The following is a 19,619-nucleotide window of genomic DNA, read 5'->3' as shown; positions in this document are numbered from 1 at the left end:
AAACAAGAGTCAAGCTAGCAAGTTAAAGTTGTTGTTTTTCTTAAAGAACAGTTTTATGTTTGGATATAACACATAAAAATGTGCCCTTAATAAATTATTATTAGCAAACAGCCTAACCACCATCCAAGAGCAAAACTGTACACTGCGGGGAGGAAAGGCGTTCAAGGTGTTCTCGGTGGGACAACTGCAGGTCCACAGGCTCTGACCAGGAGAGCTTGGGTGTAACCAAGCTACTGTGAGTACTTTATACTGAGCATGTGCTCCTCCATGGACTGGATCTAGGGTTGACTTCCCAAGCATGCATCGTGGGCTGTCACGCAAGATCTTGTGCTCAAAAGAACCCCACACTTGGTCCTTTACCATCACCATCTTGAAATTTTTTTAAAAATATTTTTTGATATTTTTGTACAAGGAATCCCTCATTTTCATTTTGCACTGTGCCTGCAAATTAGGTAGCTAGTCCTGGCTGGACCTGTCTTTAGAGTAGAAATGGCTGGTTCTCTCTCCATGTTGGTCCTTCACTGGCCTATTCTGATGGCTAGATGCTACAACCTTCTCCAACTGTAGTCCTAACACAAACCAAAGGAGGACTTTCAGAGAGAGAGCCAGCCCTTTTATTTCTATCTTCTGCCCATACCCCAGTAGTAATAGGCTCTTAAGGGCTTCTCCACCCATCACAGAAACTGGGGCTTCCATCATGAGCTGAGAGTGGCCCTTCTTTCTTCTGGGAATTTTTTTTTAAGATTTTATTTTTTTAATTTATTTATTTATTATTAATTTTAGAGAGAGAGTGCATGAGCAGGGGGAGGGGCAGATGGAGAGGGAGAGGCAGAGAATCTCAAGCAAACTCTGTGCTGAACACAGAGCCTGATGTGGGGCTCAATCTCATGACCCTGAGATCATGACCTAAGCTGAAACCAAGTCAGACACTTAACCAACTGAGCCACCCAGGCGCCCCTTTTCTGGGGACTTTTAAATGCTTGTGTATGTTGCTTGCATTTACATTGTGAGGTAGCATCTGTCTCTAGTCTGGTTGCTGCAGAGAGTAAGCAATGACCTCTGACCTTGGGGGTTACCCTTGGGTCAAAGATCTTTATTATTTCTCTGTTGCTAAAGGTAATCAGGAAGCCTGTTGTTCTTGAGCCATGTTTTTACAGTACCCTGAATAATAGCCCGGGCTAAATTCTTGCCCTTTGGTCAGCACATTGAGAAACACCAGGATATTCCCTTACCTGCCTCATGATAGGCCACGTTGTCAGGGGCACAGGTGAACAAACCTACCCGGATCCTCCGAAGACTGCACCCAAGCCTCCCCATGAAAATCTAAATCACTCCTCCTGCGTCTGAGGAGGTTTAAGATACAATACTTCTTTGAAAAGAACTTTGAGCTACAGGGTGTAAAGTGGGAGATGAGGGGTGCTCCAGCCCTCTCTTCATTTCCTGATTAGGTAGAGGACATTTCTATGGTCAGCTCAGCCCTCCAAGTAAGGACAAAGCCAGGTGCAGCATTCCCCTTAAGAAGGAAGCCTCCATCACACTGAGGCACCCTTCATCATTACCAGTGAATATTTAGTGGAGTTCCCAGCAGGTTCAGAACCCTACCCTTAGCATCATCATTCATTCATGAAGTCATTAAGTCAGTCCCTCTTTCACTCACCAGATCATTGACTTATGTATTGCTTCATTCAACCAACATTTACTGATATCTTATATGTCTCAGCACTGTGCTGGGCAGTGAGGAGGACATAAGAGAAATGCCAGTCATGGTCCTGCCCTCAAGCAGCTCACAGCTGGTTTGGAGGGCCTCCACATACAAGAAATAGTTAAAAACAAAAACGGAACAAACGAAAAACAGGTACTGCTTTTAGAAAATCCTGATAAAATTCTAAGAAAGGATACATCAGGGAAGGTGTCACTGAGGAATTGCAATTTAGGCTGGCTCTGATGGTTTGTACAGTTTGGGGTTGGTAGAAGAGGGCATTCTAGGCAGTGGAGATAGCAGCAAGGTTTGGAAGCAGGAATATATACCTGAAGTGTGGGGTCCACTGAGAACTGGCTAGCCTCACCAGAGTGTGCTAATCTACCAGGGAGATATGGAGAGCTTTGGAACAAGGCAGAAACTTTCTAAGTTGATTCTGGAAGTACTGGAGAGTCACTCTGTGTCCTCGAACAACCATACCAATGGAACAAGTCTAGTACTATATGGTTTTAGGCCTACAGCTGTTTGTAGGGAGGACTGGCTGGAGAAGGTGAGTCAGGGGGCAGAGGTCACCTGTTAAGGAAGAGGCAGACTACGGGGGTGGACATGGAGAGAAGCAATGAAACATAGCCAAAAATTGGGGAGGGAGAGGGAACACATAGCTAAGAGTAAGGTTTCTTGCTTGGGCATTGTTTTGGGTCGAATTTTGTTCCTCTCAAATTTATATGTCTTAATGTCCAATACCTCAGGACTTGACCTTATTTGGAGACAGGGACTTTACAAGAGTTATCAAGTTAAAATACAGTCATTTGGGTGGGCTCTAATCCAATATGACTGTTCTCCTTCTACAAAAGGGGGTTTAGAGACAGGCATGCCCACAGGAAGAGGTCATGTGAAGATGGAGGCAAGGATCAGGTACACCAAAGATTGCCAGCCGACTGCAAGAGAGCCTCAGATGCAACCAACTGCCAACACCTTTATCTCAGACTTCTGGTCTCCAAAGCTGTGAAAGAATAAACATTTGCTTTTTTTCTTTTTTTTTTTTTTTAAGAAAAGCAGAAAAAAAAGAACTGTGTTCTGAAATAACAAGAATTCACAGACAGGCATCAGAGTCTTGTTTTTTCCTTCAGAAAACACCTGCAGAGATACGGCCAAGCTTGTATGAGATTCCACATTCAAAGAGGAAGGAACCCTGCCCACAAGGCCCCTTACGTTAAATTTCATGGAAAGATCTGGATTTGTTACGTACGCTAGAACTATTAGCCAACGCAGGTTTCATTTCCATCAAGTAAAAGTTACTTGGAAAGACAGAGTCAGATTCATAGGATCACTGACGGTATATACACAATGATTTAGGGACAACTGTCATTAAAACAAAAACGGTTCATGATTGGAGGGTTAACCTAATACACCGAAAAGGGTGCCTTGCTCCTCTCCCACAATCACGTAGCTCCCTCTAGAGGACCGCTTTGCCGCTCAAACGTGAGGGGGAAACTTTACAGTTTCACCCACATGAGCTGATCTGTCTTCCTGTCAACTCCTGCTCATAACTGTGGGGAAAAGAGTCACTGAATACGGTCTGGTGGGTGAAATTCAGATGAAGCTTTCAGCTCAAATGCCCCTTTTCCTTTGCGAAGCCTTTCTGAATCTCCCCAAGTGGTTTATCACTCATTCATGAGTGTTGGTGCATTATGTCACAAAATATAATTTATGCATGTCTGTCTTTCCCGTAAACTAAGAGCGCTTGAGTATGTATTTCTTTCCTTATTCGTTTTTGTCTTCTTGCACCTAGCCATGGTGCCTGGCACATAGTAAGTGTTCAGTAAATAGATGTTTGTTGACTTAATAAATCAATGACATGCTAGCTAATTCATGGTCTCCTTTCTACCACATACAAATAAAATATTGGCACTTTCAGGATTAATATCCTGTAGGTCAGTGGACTTGTGATCTGTAAGAATGAAAATATTGGGGGATATTAACCTTTTGCAATAGAGATAGTTTAAAAGAGTTAAGGCATTGTGTTTCTTGGAAGAAATAAAGTATTAATAGGAAAACTAAAATTCTAACTTGTATGGTAAAATATAAGCATCTTCTGTCGCAGCTAAGCACAGGGCCCAGTGGGAAGAAAACACAGGGGAGTAAAGTTTTGATGTGTACTGTATGATTTACTCATAAAGCCCAGGAAAGGCCTAGGGCCGCCAAGGGCAATGGGAAATTAGGGAGATTAGGCAAAGGGAATTTAGGGGCAAGGAAGCACGCACTTAGTGGATCTGAATGGGACTGAAAAATCTCAGGCCCTCCAAAGGGAGTCACAAATAGGGCAATACATTGTGCATGAGAAGCAGAGAAGAAGGGATTTCAGAGACAATTTGGTCCAGTCCTGTCACTAATGAGAGTGCTCTGAGGAGAGTATGATTGATTCAGAACCGCACGAGTACAAGTCTCAGAACCCTTATATCAGAATCATGCCTCCGATTCAGGAGCGTGCAAGTGAGACCTCTGAACTGGTTCTTGCTGCAATGACCAACCCTTCTACGGAAAGTCTGTTCGAGGCCGTGGGCCAGAGCTGCCCCTAGACAGGCAGAACTGGCAAGAGTCGTCAGAAGGCTAAGGTGGCTGAACTGGAAGGTCCCTCGGGCTACAGCAGCAGGGCAAGAAAGTTATTTTGGGTTGGTTATGCCTATTAGGTCTAGGATTTGGTTTTAGGTCCAAGCACTATTCATAAGTAAGCTGGGTTTGTATCCTAGCTCTGCCACCTGGTAGCTGCCTGATCTAAACAGAGGGACTCACTCTCCTCACTTTCCTCGTCTTTGAAACAATAGCTTAAGTGACTATGAGCTCTGGTATCAGCACGACTCCTTGTTCTGCTGCTGCTCAGAAGCAGGTTGACTGCGGAAGTCAGTTACCGCTTTGTTCTTCAATTTTCTCAAATGTAAAATAAGGAAAATAAAGTTACTTACTCACAGAGTAGGTGTGTTGGTTAAACAATACACGTACAGCGTAGAACAGCGTGTGGTACATAGTAACTCCTCAATAAATCACCGATTATTATTGTTGGCTTTACTTTAGGGTTAACAAAAAATAATAATAATAATAATACCCATAACCCTATCACTTTAACACATTGTTTTCTTTTTTTATTTCATCTTTTCAGAATTTACCCATGTATATGTATGCTTGTAAATATATATATATGTTTATATATATATATATTTATATTAGGGTTGTAATAATATATGTATAAATTTACCCATGTATATGTATGCTTGTATATATATGTATATATACATATATATACATATATATATGTATTTTTACATATTACAGAATTTACCCATGTATATGTATGCTTGTATATATATATATGCATATATATACATATATATACATATATATACATTTATATTAGGGTTGTAATAATATATGTATAAATATATGTATATTAGAGTTGTAACCATGACTCATATACCACCTAGTGTTCTGCTTTATTCATTTAACTTTATATCATAAACATAAACTCTGCATAGTTTTCACAGTTATCCTGCATACCTCACTGGACCATAATGGTTAAGCTTTTAGGTTGTTTTTAGCTTGTTTTTTTTAAAGCAAAATCAAGGCCTAAACACACTAAGGAGAATAAATTGGGGGTGGGAAGAGATTCCATATGCCATCTTTGCTTTTCAGGAGTGCACTTGCCCTTCCTGTGCCCCTATTCTGCCACATTTGGCATACTCATCCCAAGTAGAGAAGAACTCCTGGAGCTTTCAAATACTTTCTGCTCAGAGAAGCAAATACCTGGTTTACCGCATCCCACTGTAGCAGTAATTTTGAATGCTATCGTACATCTCTGTAGGAGGGTTTCATTCCAAAAGAAAATGTCAAGGTCAAGCAATAACAAAACCAAAGGAAAGGCTCTTTAACACTGTGCTTAGAATCCTAGTTAGGATACTTTAGGGACATAGGAGCTGCCCCTGTCCTGCAAATAATATTTCCAGGTCATAGTGGCCCTTGGGGTTGGTTGAGACCTTGCAGTAGATGCTTCATCAATTTCAGCATCTCTGAAATATACAGTTCTTGCCAACACATTAATATCTTTTCTCTTAAATAGTTTGTTTTATGTAAGATTGATATTTGTTTCAAGGTTCCAACAGAAAACATGATTAGAATATTTTGAAATTAGGGGCGCCTGGGTGGCACAGCGGTTAAGCGCCTGCCTTCGGCTCAGGGCGTGATCCCGGCGTTATGGGATCGAGCCCCACATCAGGCTCCTCCGCTAGGAGCCTGCTTCTTCCTCTCCCACTCCCCCTGCTTGTGTTCTCTCTCTCGCTGGCTGTCTCTATCTCTGTCAAATGAATAAATAAAATCTTTAAAAAAAAAGAATATTTTGAAATTAGGATATTTGAACAGCGTTTAACAGAGGGCCTATTTATAAAAGTGGACAAGAAACCACAAAGGGAAGTGAAGTTTATCCCTGCCCTTGTAACAAGGAAGCTCTTACTACGCCTATGTACGAAAGCCCAGAATCCAGAAGGCGAGTTGCACAGCAAGGGCCAGCTAAAGAGGAAGAATGATGGCTGAGACTCAGCTAGCACCAGTACGGCCGGGCTTACAGGAAAGACGCTCTCCTCCCTGCTCTCTTCTCCTCCAGGATCTCCATTGGCCAACACCAACTCGAAGCTAGAAGGCAAGGGGCCATTGTGTGGTCACTCTGGCAAGTCACCCATGGCACCGGGCAGGGTGGAGAGTAGGTCCGGGGAAGGGGGGGCAAAAGGAAGAAATCTGGCACAAAATTCTTGAGAGGTACATTTCTCAAAGGGCACAGACCATACTTTAAATTCCTAGCTTGCTCGAGTTAGACGTGAACATACAAATAGTTCTCATTTGTAAATGGGGATAATAATATTATGACTAAAATGAAGCTATGGTCACTCTAGGAAGACCAGCCTTAGAAAAGGCAGTAGAAGAAGTTCACTTTCATGAGAAGGTAGCAGAGGGCGTGTGGGTGAGTCGAAGGTACTTTCCCTAAGATGGTACTCTCCCTAATTCACCTCGCTCACCGTTAGCAGCTGCTGCCTCTGGAGAACCAGCTTGTGGGTAGTTGTGGTGGAAAGCAGCAGAGGGTCTATGAAGCAGCTTACTCTAGTTAATCTTTCCCAGTTACCTTTAAGTTCCTCTTAGCTTGCAGTTCTTGGAAATACCTTTTTCTCTCCACTGCTCTGTAATTGCCAATAAGGAAGCTCTGAGCTACCCCATAAGCTGTCCAGCACCTGTTTGACCAACCCTCTCTGCAGCTGTGGACCACCTGGAGAGGAACAAAAGCAAAACAAAGGGCACCTTTTCCCCCCCTGCTCCGAGTGTGGGTCTCCCAGCGTCCTGCTACTCTTTAACTGCTTCTTCAGACTAAAATGGAGAGGAGATGGGCTTCAGGCAGTCTCTTCTGGAAACAGAAAGTTGACGTTCAGAAGGAAGCCTCGTGGATGTGGAGTGGAGGATGTTTCCTCTTTCACTGACAGGTTCTCTAGTTTTATGCCTGTACCCACATGGGAATTCAGAAGCAGAAGTGTGGACACAGGAAGGAGTAAGTAAGGCCTGAGTTGGCAGGAGAGGCAAGGAATCAAAACCTCAGGTTAGTGTCTTAACCCACATTATGGTTTGCCTTATGCACATTTCTATGTATTAAGGCTGAGATATACAATTATAATTTTCCCTAAATACAATTTCAATGGTACCCAATTATAAAAGGTGTGTAAAGAAACAGTAAGATTCCTGAGTCACCAGCATCTGAAAGTAAGGCTGAGGTCCTTTGTCGGTGCCTATGGCACCCTTGGGCTGGCACTTTCTGAATCTTAAAATTGAATGGGATATTAAACATCCTTTCCTCAACCTTCCAGGAAGGCCATTTGTCACTTCCAGCGAAATAAGCCTAATTATCTTTTAAGCAGCCTGCTCCTTTTTTAACTACTCTTTTTGTTTAAACCACTTTAAGATATGATTGGCATTTTAAAAAACTGTACATATATAATGTATACAACTCGATGAGTTTGGTTATAAGTATGCAACCACGACCGTCACCGTAATCTATGCTATAATATACCCATCGCCTCCGAAATTTCCTCTTGCTGTCATTATTTATTCATTATTACTGTTAGAAAGTGTTGCCTGATACTTGCATTTTGTCTAAATGTAATGTTCACATCCAAATAAACTTCTCTACACCATTAAGAGGAATAAGAAAATTGTAAACTTCAGATATCTTGAGCTCAGACTTGGAGGAAGCAGTTGCTTTTGAGATTAAGTGCTTAATTAACCATTAGCCTTTGCTTAGAAAGACGAAAGAAGGTTTGAAAATATATATCCTCTATGATAAATTTTAAGTTGAATCTATACTTATTTTATATGTTGTCATTTTTAAAATGTGTTTATTATTTTCTATGTTTTTTAAAATGTATTTTAATTGGATTTAATTAACATAGACTGTATTGTTAGTTTCAGAGGTGGAATTGAGTGATTCATCAGTTGCATACAACACCCAGTGCTCTTTACGTAAAGTGCCCTCCTTAATGCTTATCACCTAGTTACCCCATTCCCCTCCAGCAACCCTCCGTTTATTCCCTATAGTTAAGAGTCATCTTATGGTTTGCCTTCCTGTTTCCCTCTTATTTTCTTTTTCCTTCCCTTCCTCTGTGTTCATCTGTACTGTTTCTTAAATTCCACATATGAGTGAAATCTTATGGTATTTATCTTTTTCTGACTGACTTATTTTGTTTAGCCTAATACCCTCTAGTTCCATCCACATTGTTTCAAATGGCAAGATTTCATTCTTTTTGATTGCTGAGTAATATTCCATTGTAGTCTATTTATTCTATTTTTTAGTAATAATTTTTTATTACGTTATGTTAGTCACCATACAGTACATCCTTAGTTTTTGATGTAGTGTTCCGTGATTCATTATTTGCATATAACACCCAGTGCCCCATGCAATATGTGCCCTCCTTAATACCCATCACCGCCTATCCCAATCCCCCACCCCCCTCCCCTCCGAAGCCCTCAGTTTGTTTCCCAGAGTGGGGCAAAACTTTTAGATAACACCAAAAGGTTTGGGGGTTTTTGCTAATTTTTCGGTCTTGAGATCATGGATGTTTATCAAAGGAAATGGTATTTGTTGGGAGTGTTCGTTACAGAAAACTGATGCTCACTTCATGTTGGGATCTATGTTTGCCACTGCGGTTTGGTCTAATTCCCTAACCTTCCAATGACTAGGCTGCTGATTATTACCTTGCTGATCTCTGATGTGTTGACTTAAGTACCAAAAGACTTTACAGCCCCTTACAGAGTTAATATAGCTAATGGCTTTCCTCTTAGTAAAACATTTTATAAATATAATAAAATGACCATTGATTAACTTTATAATACAAAGTAGAATCTCAATTTTTCTCAATAAGAGTAAAGACTAACACACATATAAATTTTAATAGGCTTTAAAATTAGCCAATTGTTAATAGAAAAGCCCATATAACTTATTATATCACTTTCATATTTTTAAATTTAGGTCTATATAGATGTATAATATCTGAGAGACTGTTGAATGGTGACCTTTTTCCTAGTAAATATTCTACTTTTGTCTGGAATTTCATTCCATAATATGCTAGAACCACATGGTACCCCAGCAAACCATAGCACAATATCTGCAAGCATAAATGACTATTTTCTCAATAGAAATAAGTGTTAATAAATATTGACTTTGGTATTAAAAGGCAATTAGGCCAAAACAACCTGAAATTCTGCTTTCTGATACCAAGAGTGAACTTCGCTGAGATTACTGTTTCACTCACCAAAAATATCATAAGAATACTCAGGGGAGTTACTTTTTTTTCTTAATGTAACTTTCAAAATGAAAATAACAGAAATGTGGGAATTGAATATAATTCAGCTAGGTATCTCAGCACTCTGTATGAATTTGCATTCTAAGTAAGTTGGTTACATTATGTATTTTAAATTTTCTGTGATTTAATTCATGCTAAGCAGTATTATGCCATTACAAACAGATTTTTTACATCGACCTTCTACCTAGTGAAAAGAAATAACAGATCCTTTCACCTTTAAATCAGGAGACTGTTTCAAGTTCACTAGTCCAAATATCCAAGTACATTTTGGGTACTTCTCATCAAGCATATGAAAGCATATGAAATCATTTCTTCACTCCTAAAACCTGTGATTTCTTTCTCCCACAAGGCACACCTCTGGTACTTTTTCTTACTGACAAATTGGAATTATAATAAATCCAAATGTTTGCCCCCATAACTCCAACTCCTACTTCCATATGAATCTTTCCCTACAGGAGTCTAATCTCTCACTTAAACTTAGATTAGCACTGTGCTGGACCACAGGACAACTCCCTTTGCATTTACTGATATCCTTTCAAACTCAACATGTCCAAATGTGAGTATATCTTTCTCTCACAATATCTCCATCACTAGGCCCATTCTGTTACCCTGGCATTTTTCCAAACATAACTTTTCTTCTTTGTGCTTGGAATGATTTCCCCACCTTCTTTTCCCTTGTGAGATAATCAGCTCCCCATTATTGGTCACGTCATGGCAGAGGCTGAACAACCTCACAATCCGTCAAGGATACTGGGTAATAGGATGGGCTGGATGATGTTTAAGGCCTCTCTCAACTCCTATATTCTAAGAGTGCCTACATCTCCCAATTCCTGAAATGAGGTGATCTCCCGGCCTGTTAGATCTAAGAAGTTCTATGTCCTCCTTGCTCTTCTTCCAACACCCCCATAAATGATCCTCTCTCATACTTAGCTTCTTCTATATGTGAAACTACAAGTGAAATTATATTTGAAATTAAAAATTGAAATTGTAGGGCACCTGGGTGGCTCAGTCAGTTAAGCATCTGCCTTCGGCTCAGGTCATGATCCCGGAGTCCTGGGGTCGAGCCCTGCATCGGGCTCCTTGCCAAGCAGGGAGCCTGCTTCTCCCTCTGCCTCTGTGTGCGCTCTCTTTCTCTCTCAAATAAATAAATAAAATCTTTATAAAATTGAAACTGTATTTAAATATCATATTTAAATATCACTGTTGTATTTGTGAAGAGTGTTGAACTTTTTCGCCTACTGGTTAAGAATTTTTAGTAGTTGCTTTGCTTGCTTGCTCCTTTAAAAAGAGATGTTGCTCATTCTACTTGTCTAGATTGGTTCCCATCCGATTTCCTGCTGCTCCTACATGAAATTCGAAGGCAGCATGCAGATACATACACACACACACTCATTTTTCTTGTTTCTGGACTTCCAGTCCATTCATAGTACTGCACAACTTGGTACTCTTTCAAAATTTTTCAAATATATTAGCTCTCTGGCTGCTTGAAGGTGGGATAATACAATGAAAAGCATATCTTTTCTCTTCTATCACCCAAACTGTCCACTCCCAAATCCACATAGTGATACTATGGATTTTCAGATGGCCACTGAGACAAAAATGATTTTTGCCTTTGTAGTGGGAGCATTTATCAGTTTAGTTATGTTTAGTTATTTATTCTCATTCATTTACTAATTCACTCATTCATTCCGTAAACATTCATTGAGGGCTTCCAGTACGACTAATCCTGTGCTGAGTTAATCCTTAAGGACCTTATTGTTTAATAAGGAAGACAAATAAGTAAGTCTTTTGGTGCTGTAAAAAGTTAAGTCTTCCCAGAACACAGAAGACCTTTAAAAGAAAGAGCTGTTAATTCTACTTGTGGGAACAGGAATAGTTTTATGACGATATCACAAAAACTTTAGGTAAATCTTAAAAGGCATACATTCTTAAGGTAGGCAAATGGGAGTAGGTGATTCCATCAAAAAGGGCAGCATCGGCAAAACACACCAAAGTACAACATACAGCACATTCCTATGTGTGTGGATGCCCGTGCGTAGGGAGTGAGGATGGTAAGAGATCAGGCAGGAGAGAAGTCAGCAGTCTCAAATCACTGAACTTTTTTTTTATTTAATAACATTTTTTATTATATTATGTTAGTCTCCATACAGTACATCCCTAGTTTTTGATGTAAAGTTCCATGATTCATTACTTGCGTATAACACCCAGTGCACCACTGAACTTTTTTTTTTTTTTTTAGGATTTTATTTATTTATTTGACAGAGACAGACAGCCAGGGAGAGAGAGAACACAAGCAGGTGGAGTGGGAGAGGAAGAAGCAGGCTCCTAGCAGAGGAGCCTGATGTGGGGCTCGATCCCAGAACGCTGGGATCACGCCCTGAGCCGAAGGCAGACGCTTAACGACTGCGCCACCCAGGGGCCCACACCATTGAACTTTTTGTGTGATATTCCAGGAGCTTGGATTTTAGCCTGTGAGCAAATAAGAGTGGCACAATCAGACTGATTAAAAACAAGAAGAGCAAGGATAATACAAAGTATCCGGCTGGGATGAATACTTGGATGGGGAAGCCATTCACCCAGATGGGCATGAAGGATGAGAATTAAGTTTGGAAGGAGAATTACAAAGTCTATTTTGAACAAGCTCACAGTACCTATGGGACATAAATATAGAAATGTTCAGTGGGCAATGGTTGGGGAAAGAGGTCTGAAGATGAGATCAAGATCACATAAGGGGTAAATCTTAGGAAAGGACGAGACCATGTAGAGGAGGTACAAAGACTGAAAAAAGAAGAGAAGGGAAGGGAACAAAAAGGAAGAAAAGGAGGGGAGCAAAGAAGAAAAGAAACAGAGAGATCTAGGACATCCATGAGGAACATTGTCATTTAAGAGACTATTAGATAAAAGGGATAACAAGAAAGAAAGATCAGGGATGAAGTAGGACAGAAAAGAAACATATGACCCGCAGTAAGTAACTCAGAATATTTAAGTGATATGTTTTTATAAATATCATTGGCTTTGCAGTTAGAGAAAATTGACCAGTGAAAATCAGTGGGCCAGTGGGGTTTGCAAAAATTGAAGAGGGAATGGTATTCCCTGGCCATAGTTCCATTCTTTCTGATCCCTCCCTTCCATGAGGGTCAATTGGCAGAAGCGAATGAGCCAGCTGAAGGGCAAGAAGAGAAAGGCAATGTTGGTATCCAACAAACTTGAGATGGAGTTTCTAGAACTTCATGAAGAACTACATTGTGATTGTGATTAGGTTTGCAGTTGAAATTTTAGATTTATTAGAGAGATTTCACATCTCTGCTATATTGAGTCTCCTTATTTACAAGCACAGTATTTCTCTTCATCATTAAGCTGTATCATTTTATAGTATAGGGATTTATAGAAATTAATACTATTGGGAATATAATTATTTTTTTGCCCAGGGATGTCGTGTGCATTCTGCATTACTTTTTTGTATTCAAACCATTTCTTTTAAGATAAATGCAGATTTATTTCAGTCAAAGAAAGACAAATATCATATAATTTCACTCATATGTGGAATTTAAGAAACAAAACAGATGAACATAGGGGAAGGGAATGAAAAATAAAGTAAGATAAAAACAGAGAGGGAGGCAAACCATAAGAGACTCTTAACTCTAGGAAACAAACTGAGGGTTGCTGGAGGGGAGGTGGGTGGGGTGATGGGGTAACTGGGGAATGGGCATTAAGGAGGGCACTTGATGTAATGAGCACTGGGTGTTACAGCAACTGATGAATCACTGAATTCTACCCCTGAAACTAATAATACAGTATCTGTTAACTAAATTGAATTTAAATTAAAAAAAATTTTTTAAAGAAAACGCAGATTTACATGTAGTAGAAGGAATAATACAGGGAGATTCTGTGTACTTTTTACCCAGTTTGTGCCAATGGTAACACACCTGCAAGAGTCTAGTATAATATCATAACCAGAATATTGACATTGATAGAGTCAATACACGGAATATTTTTTCTATCAGCACAAGAATCCTTCATGTTGCCCTTTATAGCCACATCCCTAGAAATCATTAATCTGTTGATATTTGGACAATCTTGTCACTTCAAGAATGTTATGTAAAGGGAATCATACAGTCTGTAGCTTTCTGTGATAGGCTTTTTTTTCATTCAGCATAATTCTCTGGAGATTCATTCAGGTTGTTCTGTGTATCAGTAATTCATTGCTGTTTATTGTTGAGTTGTATTCCACTGTATGGATATAACACAATTTATTTAACTATTTCTCTTCTTAAGGACATTTGGATTGATCCCAGTTTTGAGCTATTCCAAATAAAGCTGCTATAAACATTCATGTATAGTTATTTTGTGTGTGTAAATAGAAACCTTAATTTCTCAAAGATAAATGCCAGGAGTGCAATAACTATATTGTATGTTAACTGCGTATGTTAATTTAATAGAAACTGCCAATATATTTTCCAGGGTGGCTTTAAATTTTACATTCCCACCATCAATGACCCAGTTTCTCTGCATCCTCATCAGCATTTGGTGGTCTCACTGTTTTATTTTGCCCATTCTAATAAGTGTGTAATAATAATACCTTCTTTTTTTCTCAAAGATTTTATTTAAATTCTAGTTCAGTTAACATACAGTGTAATATTAGTTTAAGGTGTAGAATTTAGTGACCCATCACTTACACACAACATCCAGTGTTCATCACTACAAGTGCCCTCCGTAACCCATCACCCATTTAAACAACCCCCTACCCATATTCCCTCCAGTAATCTTCAGTTTATTCTCTGTATTCGAGTCTGTTTCCTGATTTGCCCATCTTTCCACCATGTTTATCTTTTCTGTTTCTTAAATTCCACATATGAGCGAAATCATATGATATTTGTCTTTCTCTGACTGACTTATTTCACTTAGGATAATATTCTCTAGCTCCATCCATGTCCTTGCGAATGGCAAGATCTCATTCTTTGTTATAGCTGAGTCATATCCCAACATATGGGTGTGTGTGTGTGTGTGTGTGTGTGTGTGTGTGTGTGTACCACATTTTCTTTATTCATTCATCAGTGAATAGACATTTGGGCTCTTTCCATAACTTGGCTATTGTTGATAATGTTGCTATAAACATCAGGGTGCATGGGCCCCTTCAAATCACTATTTTTTTTTAAGATTTTATTTATTTATTTGACACAGAGAGAGAGACAGCCAGTGAGAGAGGGAACACAAGCAGGGGGAGCGAGAGTGGAAAAAGCAGACTCCCAGCAGAGGAGCCTGTTGTGGGGTCGATCCCAGGACTCCGGGATCACGCCCTGAGCCGAAGGCAGACGCTCAATGACTGAGCCACCCAGGCGCCCCCAAATCACTATTCTTGTACACTTTGGATAAATACTTGGTAGTGCAATTGATGGCTCCTAGGGTATTTCTATTTTGAACTTTTTAAGGAACCTCCATACTGTTTTCCAGAGTGGCTGCGCCAGCTTGCATTCCCACCAACAGTGTGAGAGGGTTCCCCTTTCTCTGCATCCTCACCAACATCTGTTGTTTCCTGCCTTGTTCATTTTAGCCATTCCAACCAGGGTGAAGTGGTATCTCATTGTGGTTTTGCTTAATATTTTCCTGATGGTTAGTGATGTTGAGAGCATTTTTCACATGTATATTAACCATTTGTATGTCTTCTTGGGAGAAATGTTTGTTCTTGTCTTCTGCCCATTTCTTGATTGGATTTTTTTGTTTCTTGGGTATTGAGTTTGATGAGTTCTTTATGGATTTTGATACTAGTCCTTTATCTGATATGTCGTTTGTGAGTATCTTTTCCCATCCCATAGGTTGCCTTTTAGTTTTGTTGATTGTTTCCTTTGCTGTGCAAAAGGTTTTTTTCCTGATGCAGTCCCAATAGTTCATTTCTGCTTTTGTTTCCCTTGCCTCTGGAGATGTGTCTAGCAAGAAGATGCTGCAGCCAAGGTCAAAGAGGTTGCCACCTGTATTTTCCTCTAAGATTTTGATGGATTCCTTTCTCAAATTAAGTCTTTCATCGATTTTGAGGTCACTTTTGCGTATGGTGTAAGAAAGTGGTCCGGTTTCATTCTTTTGCATGTGGCTGTCCAGTTTTCCCAACACAATTTGTGAGGACTGTCTTTTTTCCATTGAATATTCTTTCCTGCTTTGTCAAAGATTTGTTGACCATAGAGTTGAGGGTCTGTTTCTGGGTTCTCAATTCTGTTCCATTGATCTATGTGTCTGTTTTTGGACCAGTACCATACTGTCTTGATGAATATAGCTTTGTAATACACCTTGTAGTCCAGAATTGTGACACCTCCAACTTTGGTATTCCTTTTCAGCATTCCTTTGGCTATCTGGGGTCGTTTCTGGTTCCATACAAATTTTAGCATTGTTTGTTCCAGCTATGTGAAATACACTGGTGGTATTTTGATAGGTATTGCATTGAATGCATAGATTGCTTTGGGTAGTATAGACATTTTAACAATATTTATTCTTCCAATCCATGAACATGGAATGTTTTTCCATTTCTTTGGGTCTTCCTCAATTTCTTTCATAAGTGTTCTATAGTTTTCCGAACACAGATCATTTACCTCTTTGGTTAGGTTTATTCCTAGGTGTCTTATGGGTTTTGCTATAAATGCAAATGGGATTGACTCCTTGATTTCCCTGTCTGCTGCTTCATTATTGGTGTGTAGAAATGCAACAGACTTCTGTGCATTGAGTTTATATCTTGTAACTTTGCTGAATTACTTTCAGTTCTAGCAAATTTTTTGGTGGAGTCTTTTGGGTTTTCTGCATACAATATCATGTCATCTGTGAAGACGGAAAGTTTGACTTCTTCCTTGCCAATCTGGATGACTTTTATTTCTTTTTGTTGTCTGGTTGGTGAGGCTAGGACTTCCAGTACTATGTTGAGCAACAGGGGTGAGAGTGGACATCCCCGTTGTGTTCCTGACCTTGTGGGGAAAGCTCTGTTTTTCCCACTGAGAATAGTATTAGCTGTGAGTCTTTTGTATATGGCCTTTATGATGTTGAGTTATGTTTCTTCTGTCGCTATTTTCTTGAAGGTTTTCATCAAGAAAGGATGCTATGCTTTGTCAAATGCTTTTTCTGCATCTGTTGATAGGATCATATGGTTCTTATCCTTTCTTATTAATGTGGTTTATCAGCCCTGAGGCCCAGGAATAAATCCCACTTGGTCATGGTGAATAATCCTTTTAATGTATTGTTGGGTCCTTAGCTAGCCTCTGGGTGAGAATTTTTGCATCCATGTTCATCAGCGATTTTGGCCTGTAATTCTCCGGTTTGGGGATCAAGGTAATGCTGGCCTCATAGAATGAGTTTGGAAGTTTTTCTTCCATTTCTATTTTTGGAAGAGTTTCAGAAGAATAGATATTAATTCTTTTGTAAATGTTTGGTAGAATTCCCCTGGGAATAGACTGTGAAACCATCCAGGCTTGGACTCTTTTTTATTGGGTGATTTTTGATTACTGATTCAATCTCTTTGCTGTTACGAGTCTATTCAGATTTTCTATTTCTTCCTGATTTATTTTGGTAGTTTATACGTTTCTAAGAATTTATCCATTTCTTCCAGATTGCCTAATTTATTGGCATATAATTACTAATAGCATTCTCTTATAAGTGTATTTCTGCTGTTCTGTTGTGATCTCTTCTCTTTCATTCATGATTTCATTTATTTGGGTCCCTTCCCTTTTCTTTTTGATAAGTCTGACTAGGAGTTTATCAATCTTGTTAATTCCTTCAACGAACAAGCTCCTAGTTCCATTGATCTGCTTTACTGTATTTCTTTTAAATTTTTTATTATGTTAGTCACCATACAGTACATCCTTAGTTTTTGATGTAGTGTTCCATGATTCATTGTTTGCGTATAACACCCAGTGCTCCATGCAATATGTGCCCTCCTTAATACCCATCACTGGCTTATCCCAATCAATTCATGATTTTAAAACTCAAGTTAGTTAGCAAGTGAAAATCTACATCTTCCACACAGCTACAATCTCAGAATCTCTTTAGCATTTTAGCAAATAGCCACTTTTAGAATTTATTAAGAGACAAAGTACAGTACAAAGCAAAGAAATACAATTTTAGGCAGTAGTTTCCTTTTAGTGAATCAGGAGTTAGTGAAAATAATAGCATGGAAAATTTTATCTGATTTATAAGTGCGTGTTTCTTGTCTGCATCAAAGGCAGTATGTAGAATTTAGGAGGGAAAATGTTAGACTGGGGACTATGGAAGTAGCACACAACATAGAAGGGCAGCTGTTACCGTGGCACTATGACTGGATAGGCCAAATGAAGGCCAATTCAGAGACAATATTTTTGCCATTCTAACTGGCATAAGGTGGTATCTCAAGGTAGTTTTGATTTGAATTTCCCTGATGGCTAATGATGCTAAACATTTTTTCATGTGTCTGTTAGCCATTTGTATGTCTTCATTGGAAAAGTGTCTGTTCATATCTTCTGCCTATTTTTTGATGATTATTTGTTTCTCATGCATTGAGTTTGAAAAGTTCTTTATAGATCCTGGATACCAGTCTTTTATCTGTAGTGTCATTTGCAAATATCTTCTCCTGTTCCGTGGGCTACCCCTTAGTTGCTCTACTGTATTTTGTTTTGTTTTGTTTTCTGTGTGATTTATTTCTGCTCTAATCTTTATTATTTCCCTTCTTCTGGATTTAGACTTTGTTTGCAGTTCTTTCTTCAGCTCCTTTAGGTGTAACATTAGGCTGTGTATTTGAGACATTTTTTGCTTCTTGAAGAAGGCCTATATTGCTATATACTTCCCTCTTAGGACCACCTTTACTGCATCCCAAAGGTTTGGTTCTGTCATGTTTTCATTTTCACTTACTTCCACGTATTTTTTAATTCTTCTTTAATTTCCTGTATGACCCATTCATTCTTTAGTAGGATGTTCTTTAACCTCCATGAATTTGTGGTACTTCCACATTTTTTCTTCTGGTTGACTTCAAGTTTCATAGCACTGTGGTCTGAAAATATGCATGGTATGATCTCAGTCTTTTTGTACCACTTGAGGCCTGATTTGTGACCCAGTGTGTGATCTTTTCTGGAGAATGTTCCATGTGAACTCACAAAGAATGTGCATTCTGCAGCTTTAGGATGAAAGGCTCTGAATGTATCTGTGAAGTCCATCTGGTCAAGTGTGTCATTCAAAGCCCTTGTTTCCTTGTTGATCATCTGCTTAGATCTTCTGTCCATTGCTGTGAATAGGGTGTTAATGTTTTCTACTATTATTATATTACTATCAATGTGTTTCTTTCAGCTTGTTATTAATTGATTTATATATTTGGCTGCTCCCAAGTGAGGGGCATAAATATTTATAATTGTTAGATCTTCTTTTTGGATAGACCCCTTTATTATGATATAGTGCTCTTTTTCATCTCTTTTTTTTCAATAATAATTTTTTATTATGTTATGTTAGTCACCATACAGTACATCCTTAGTTTTTGATGTAGTGTTCCATGATTCATTGTTTGCGTATAACACCCAGTGCTCCATGCAATATGTGCCCTCCTTAATATCCATCACCGGCCTATCCCAATCCCGCACCCCCCTCCCCTCTGAAGCCCTCACTTTGTTTCCCAGAGTCCATAGTCTCTCATGGTTCATTCCCCCTTCTGTTTACCCCCCCTTCATTCTTCCCTTCCTTCTCCTACCGATCTCCCTGCTATTTCTTATGTTCCATAAATGAGTGAAACCATATGATAATTGTCTTTCTCTGCTTGACTTATTTCACTTAGCATAATCTTCTCCAATCCCGTCCATGTTGCTGCAAATGTTGGGTAATCGTTCTTTCTGATGGCTGAGTAATATTCCATTGTATATATGGACCACATCTTCTTAATCCAGTCTGTTGAAGGCCATCTCGGCTCCTTCCACGATTTAGCTATTGTGGACAATGCTGCTATGAACGTTGGGGTGCATATGGCCTTTCTCTTCACTATGTCTGTATCTTTGGGGTAAATACCCAGTAGTGCAATTGCTGGGTCATAGGGTAGCTCTATTTTT

General features: G+C 39.3%; 1 pseudogene; it reads left to right on the top strand.

Annotated features, from left to right (window-relative positions):
* Positions 1-4,113: 4,113 nt before the first annotated feature.
* The window catches only part of LOC103665165, a 34,365-nt pseudogene continuing 18,859 nt past the window's right edge, over positions 4,114-19,619 (top strand).

Source organism: Ursus maritimus, unplaced genomic scaffold (genome assembly GCF_017311325.1).
Source record: "Ursus maritimus isolate PB19 unplaced genomic scaffold, ASM1731132v1 scaffold_30, whole genome shotgun sequence".
NCBI classification, from domain to species: Eukaryota; Metazoa; Chordata; class Mammalia; order Carnivora; family Ursidae; genus Ursus; species Ursus maritimus.
This window is presented reverse-complemented; position numbering and strand designations above follow the sequence as displayed.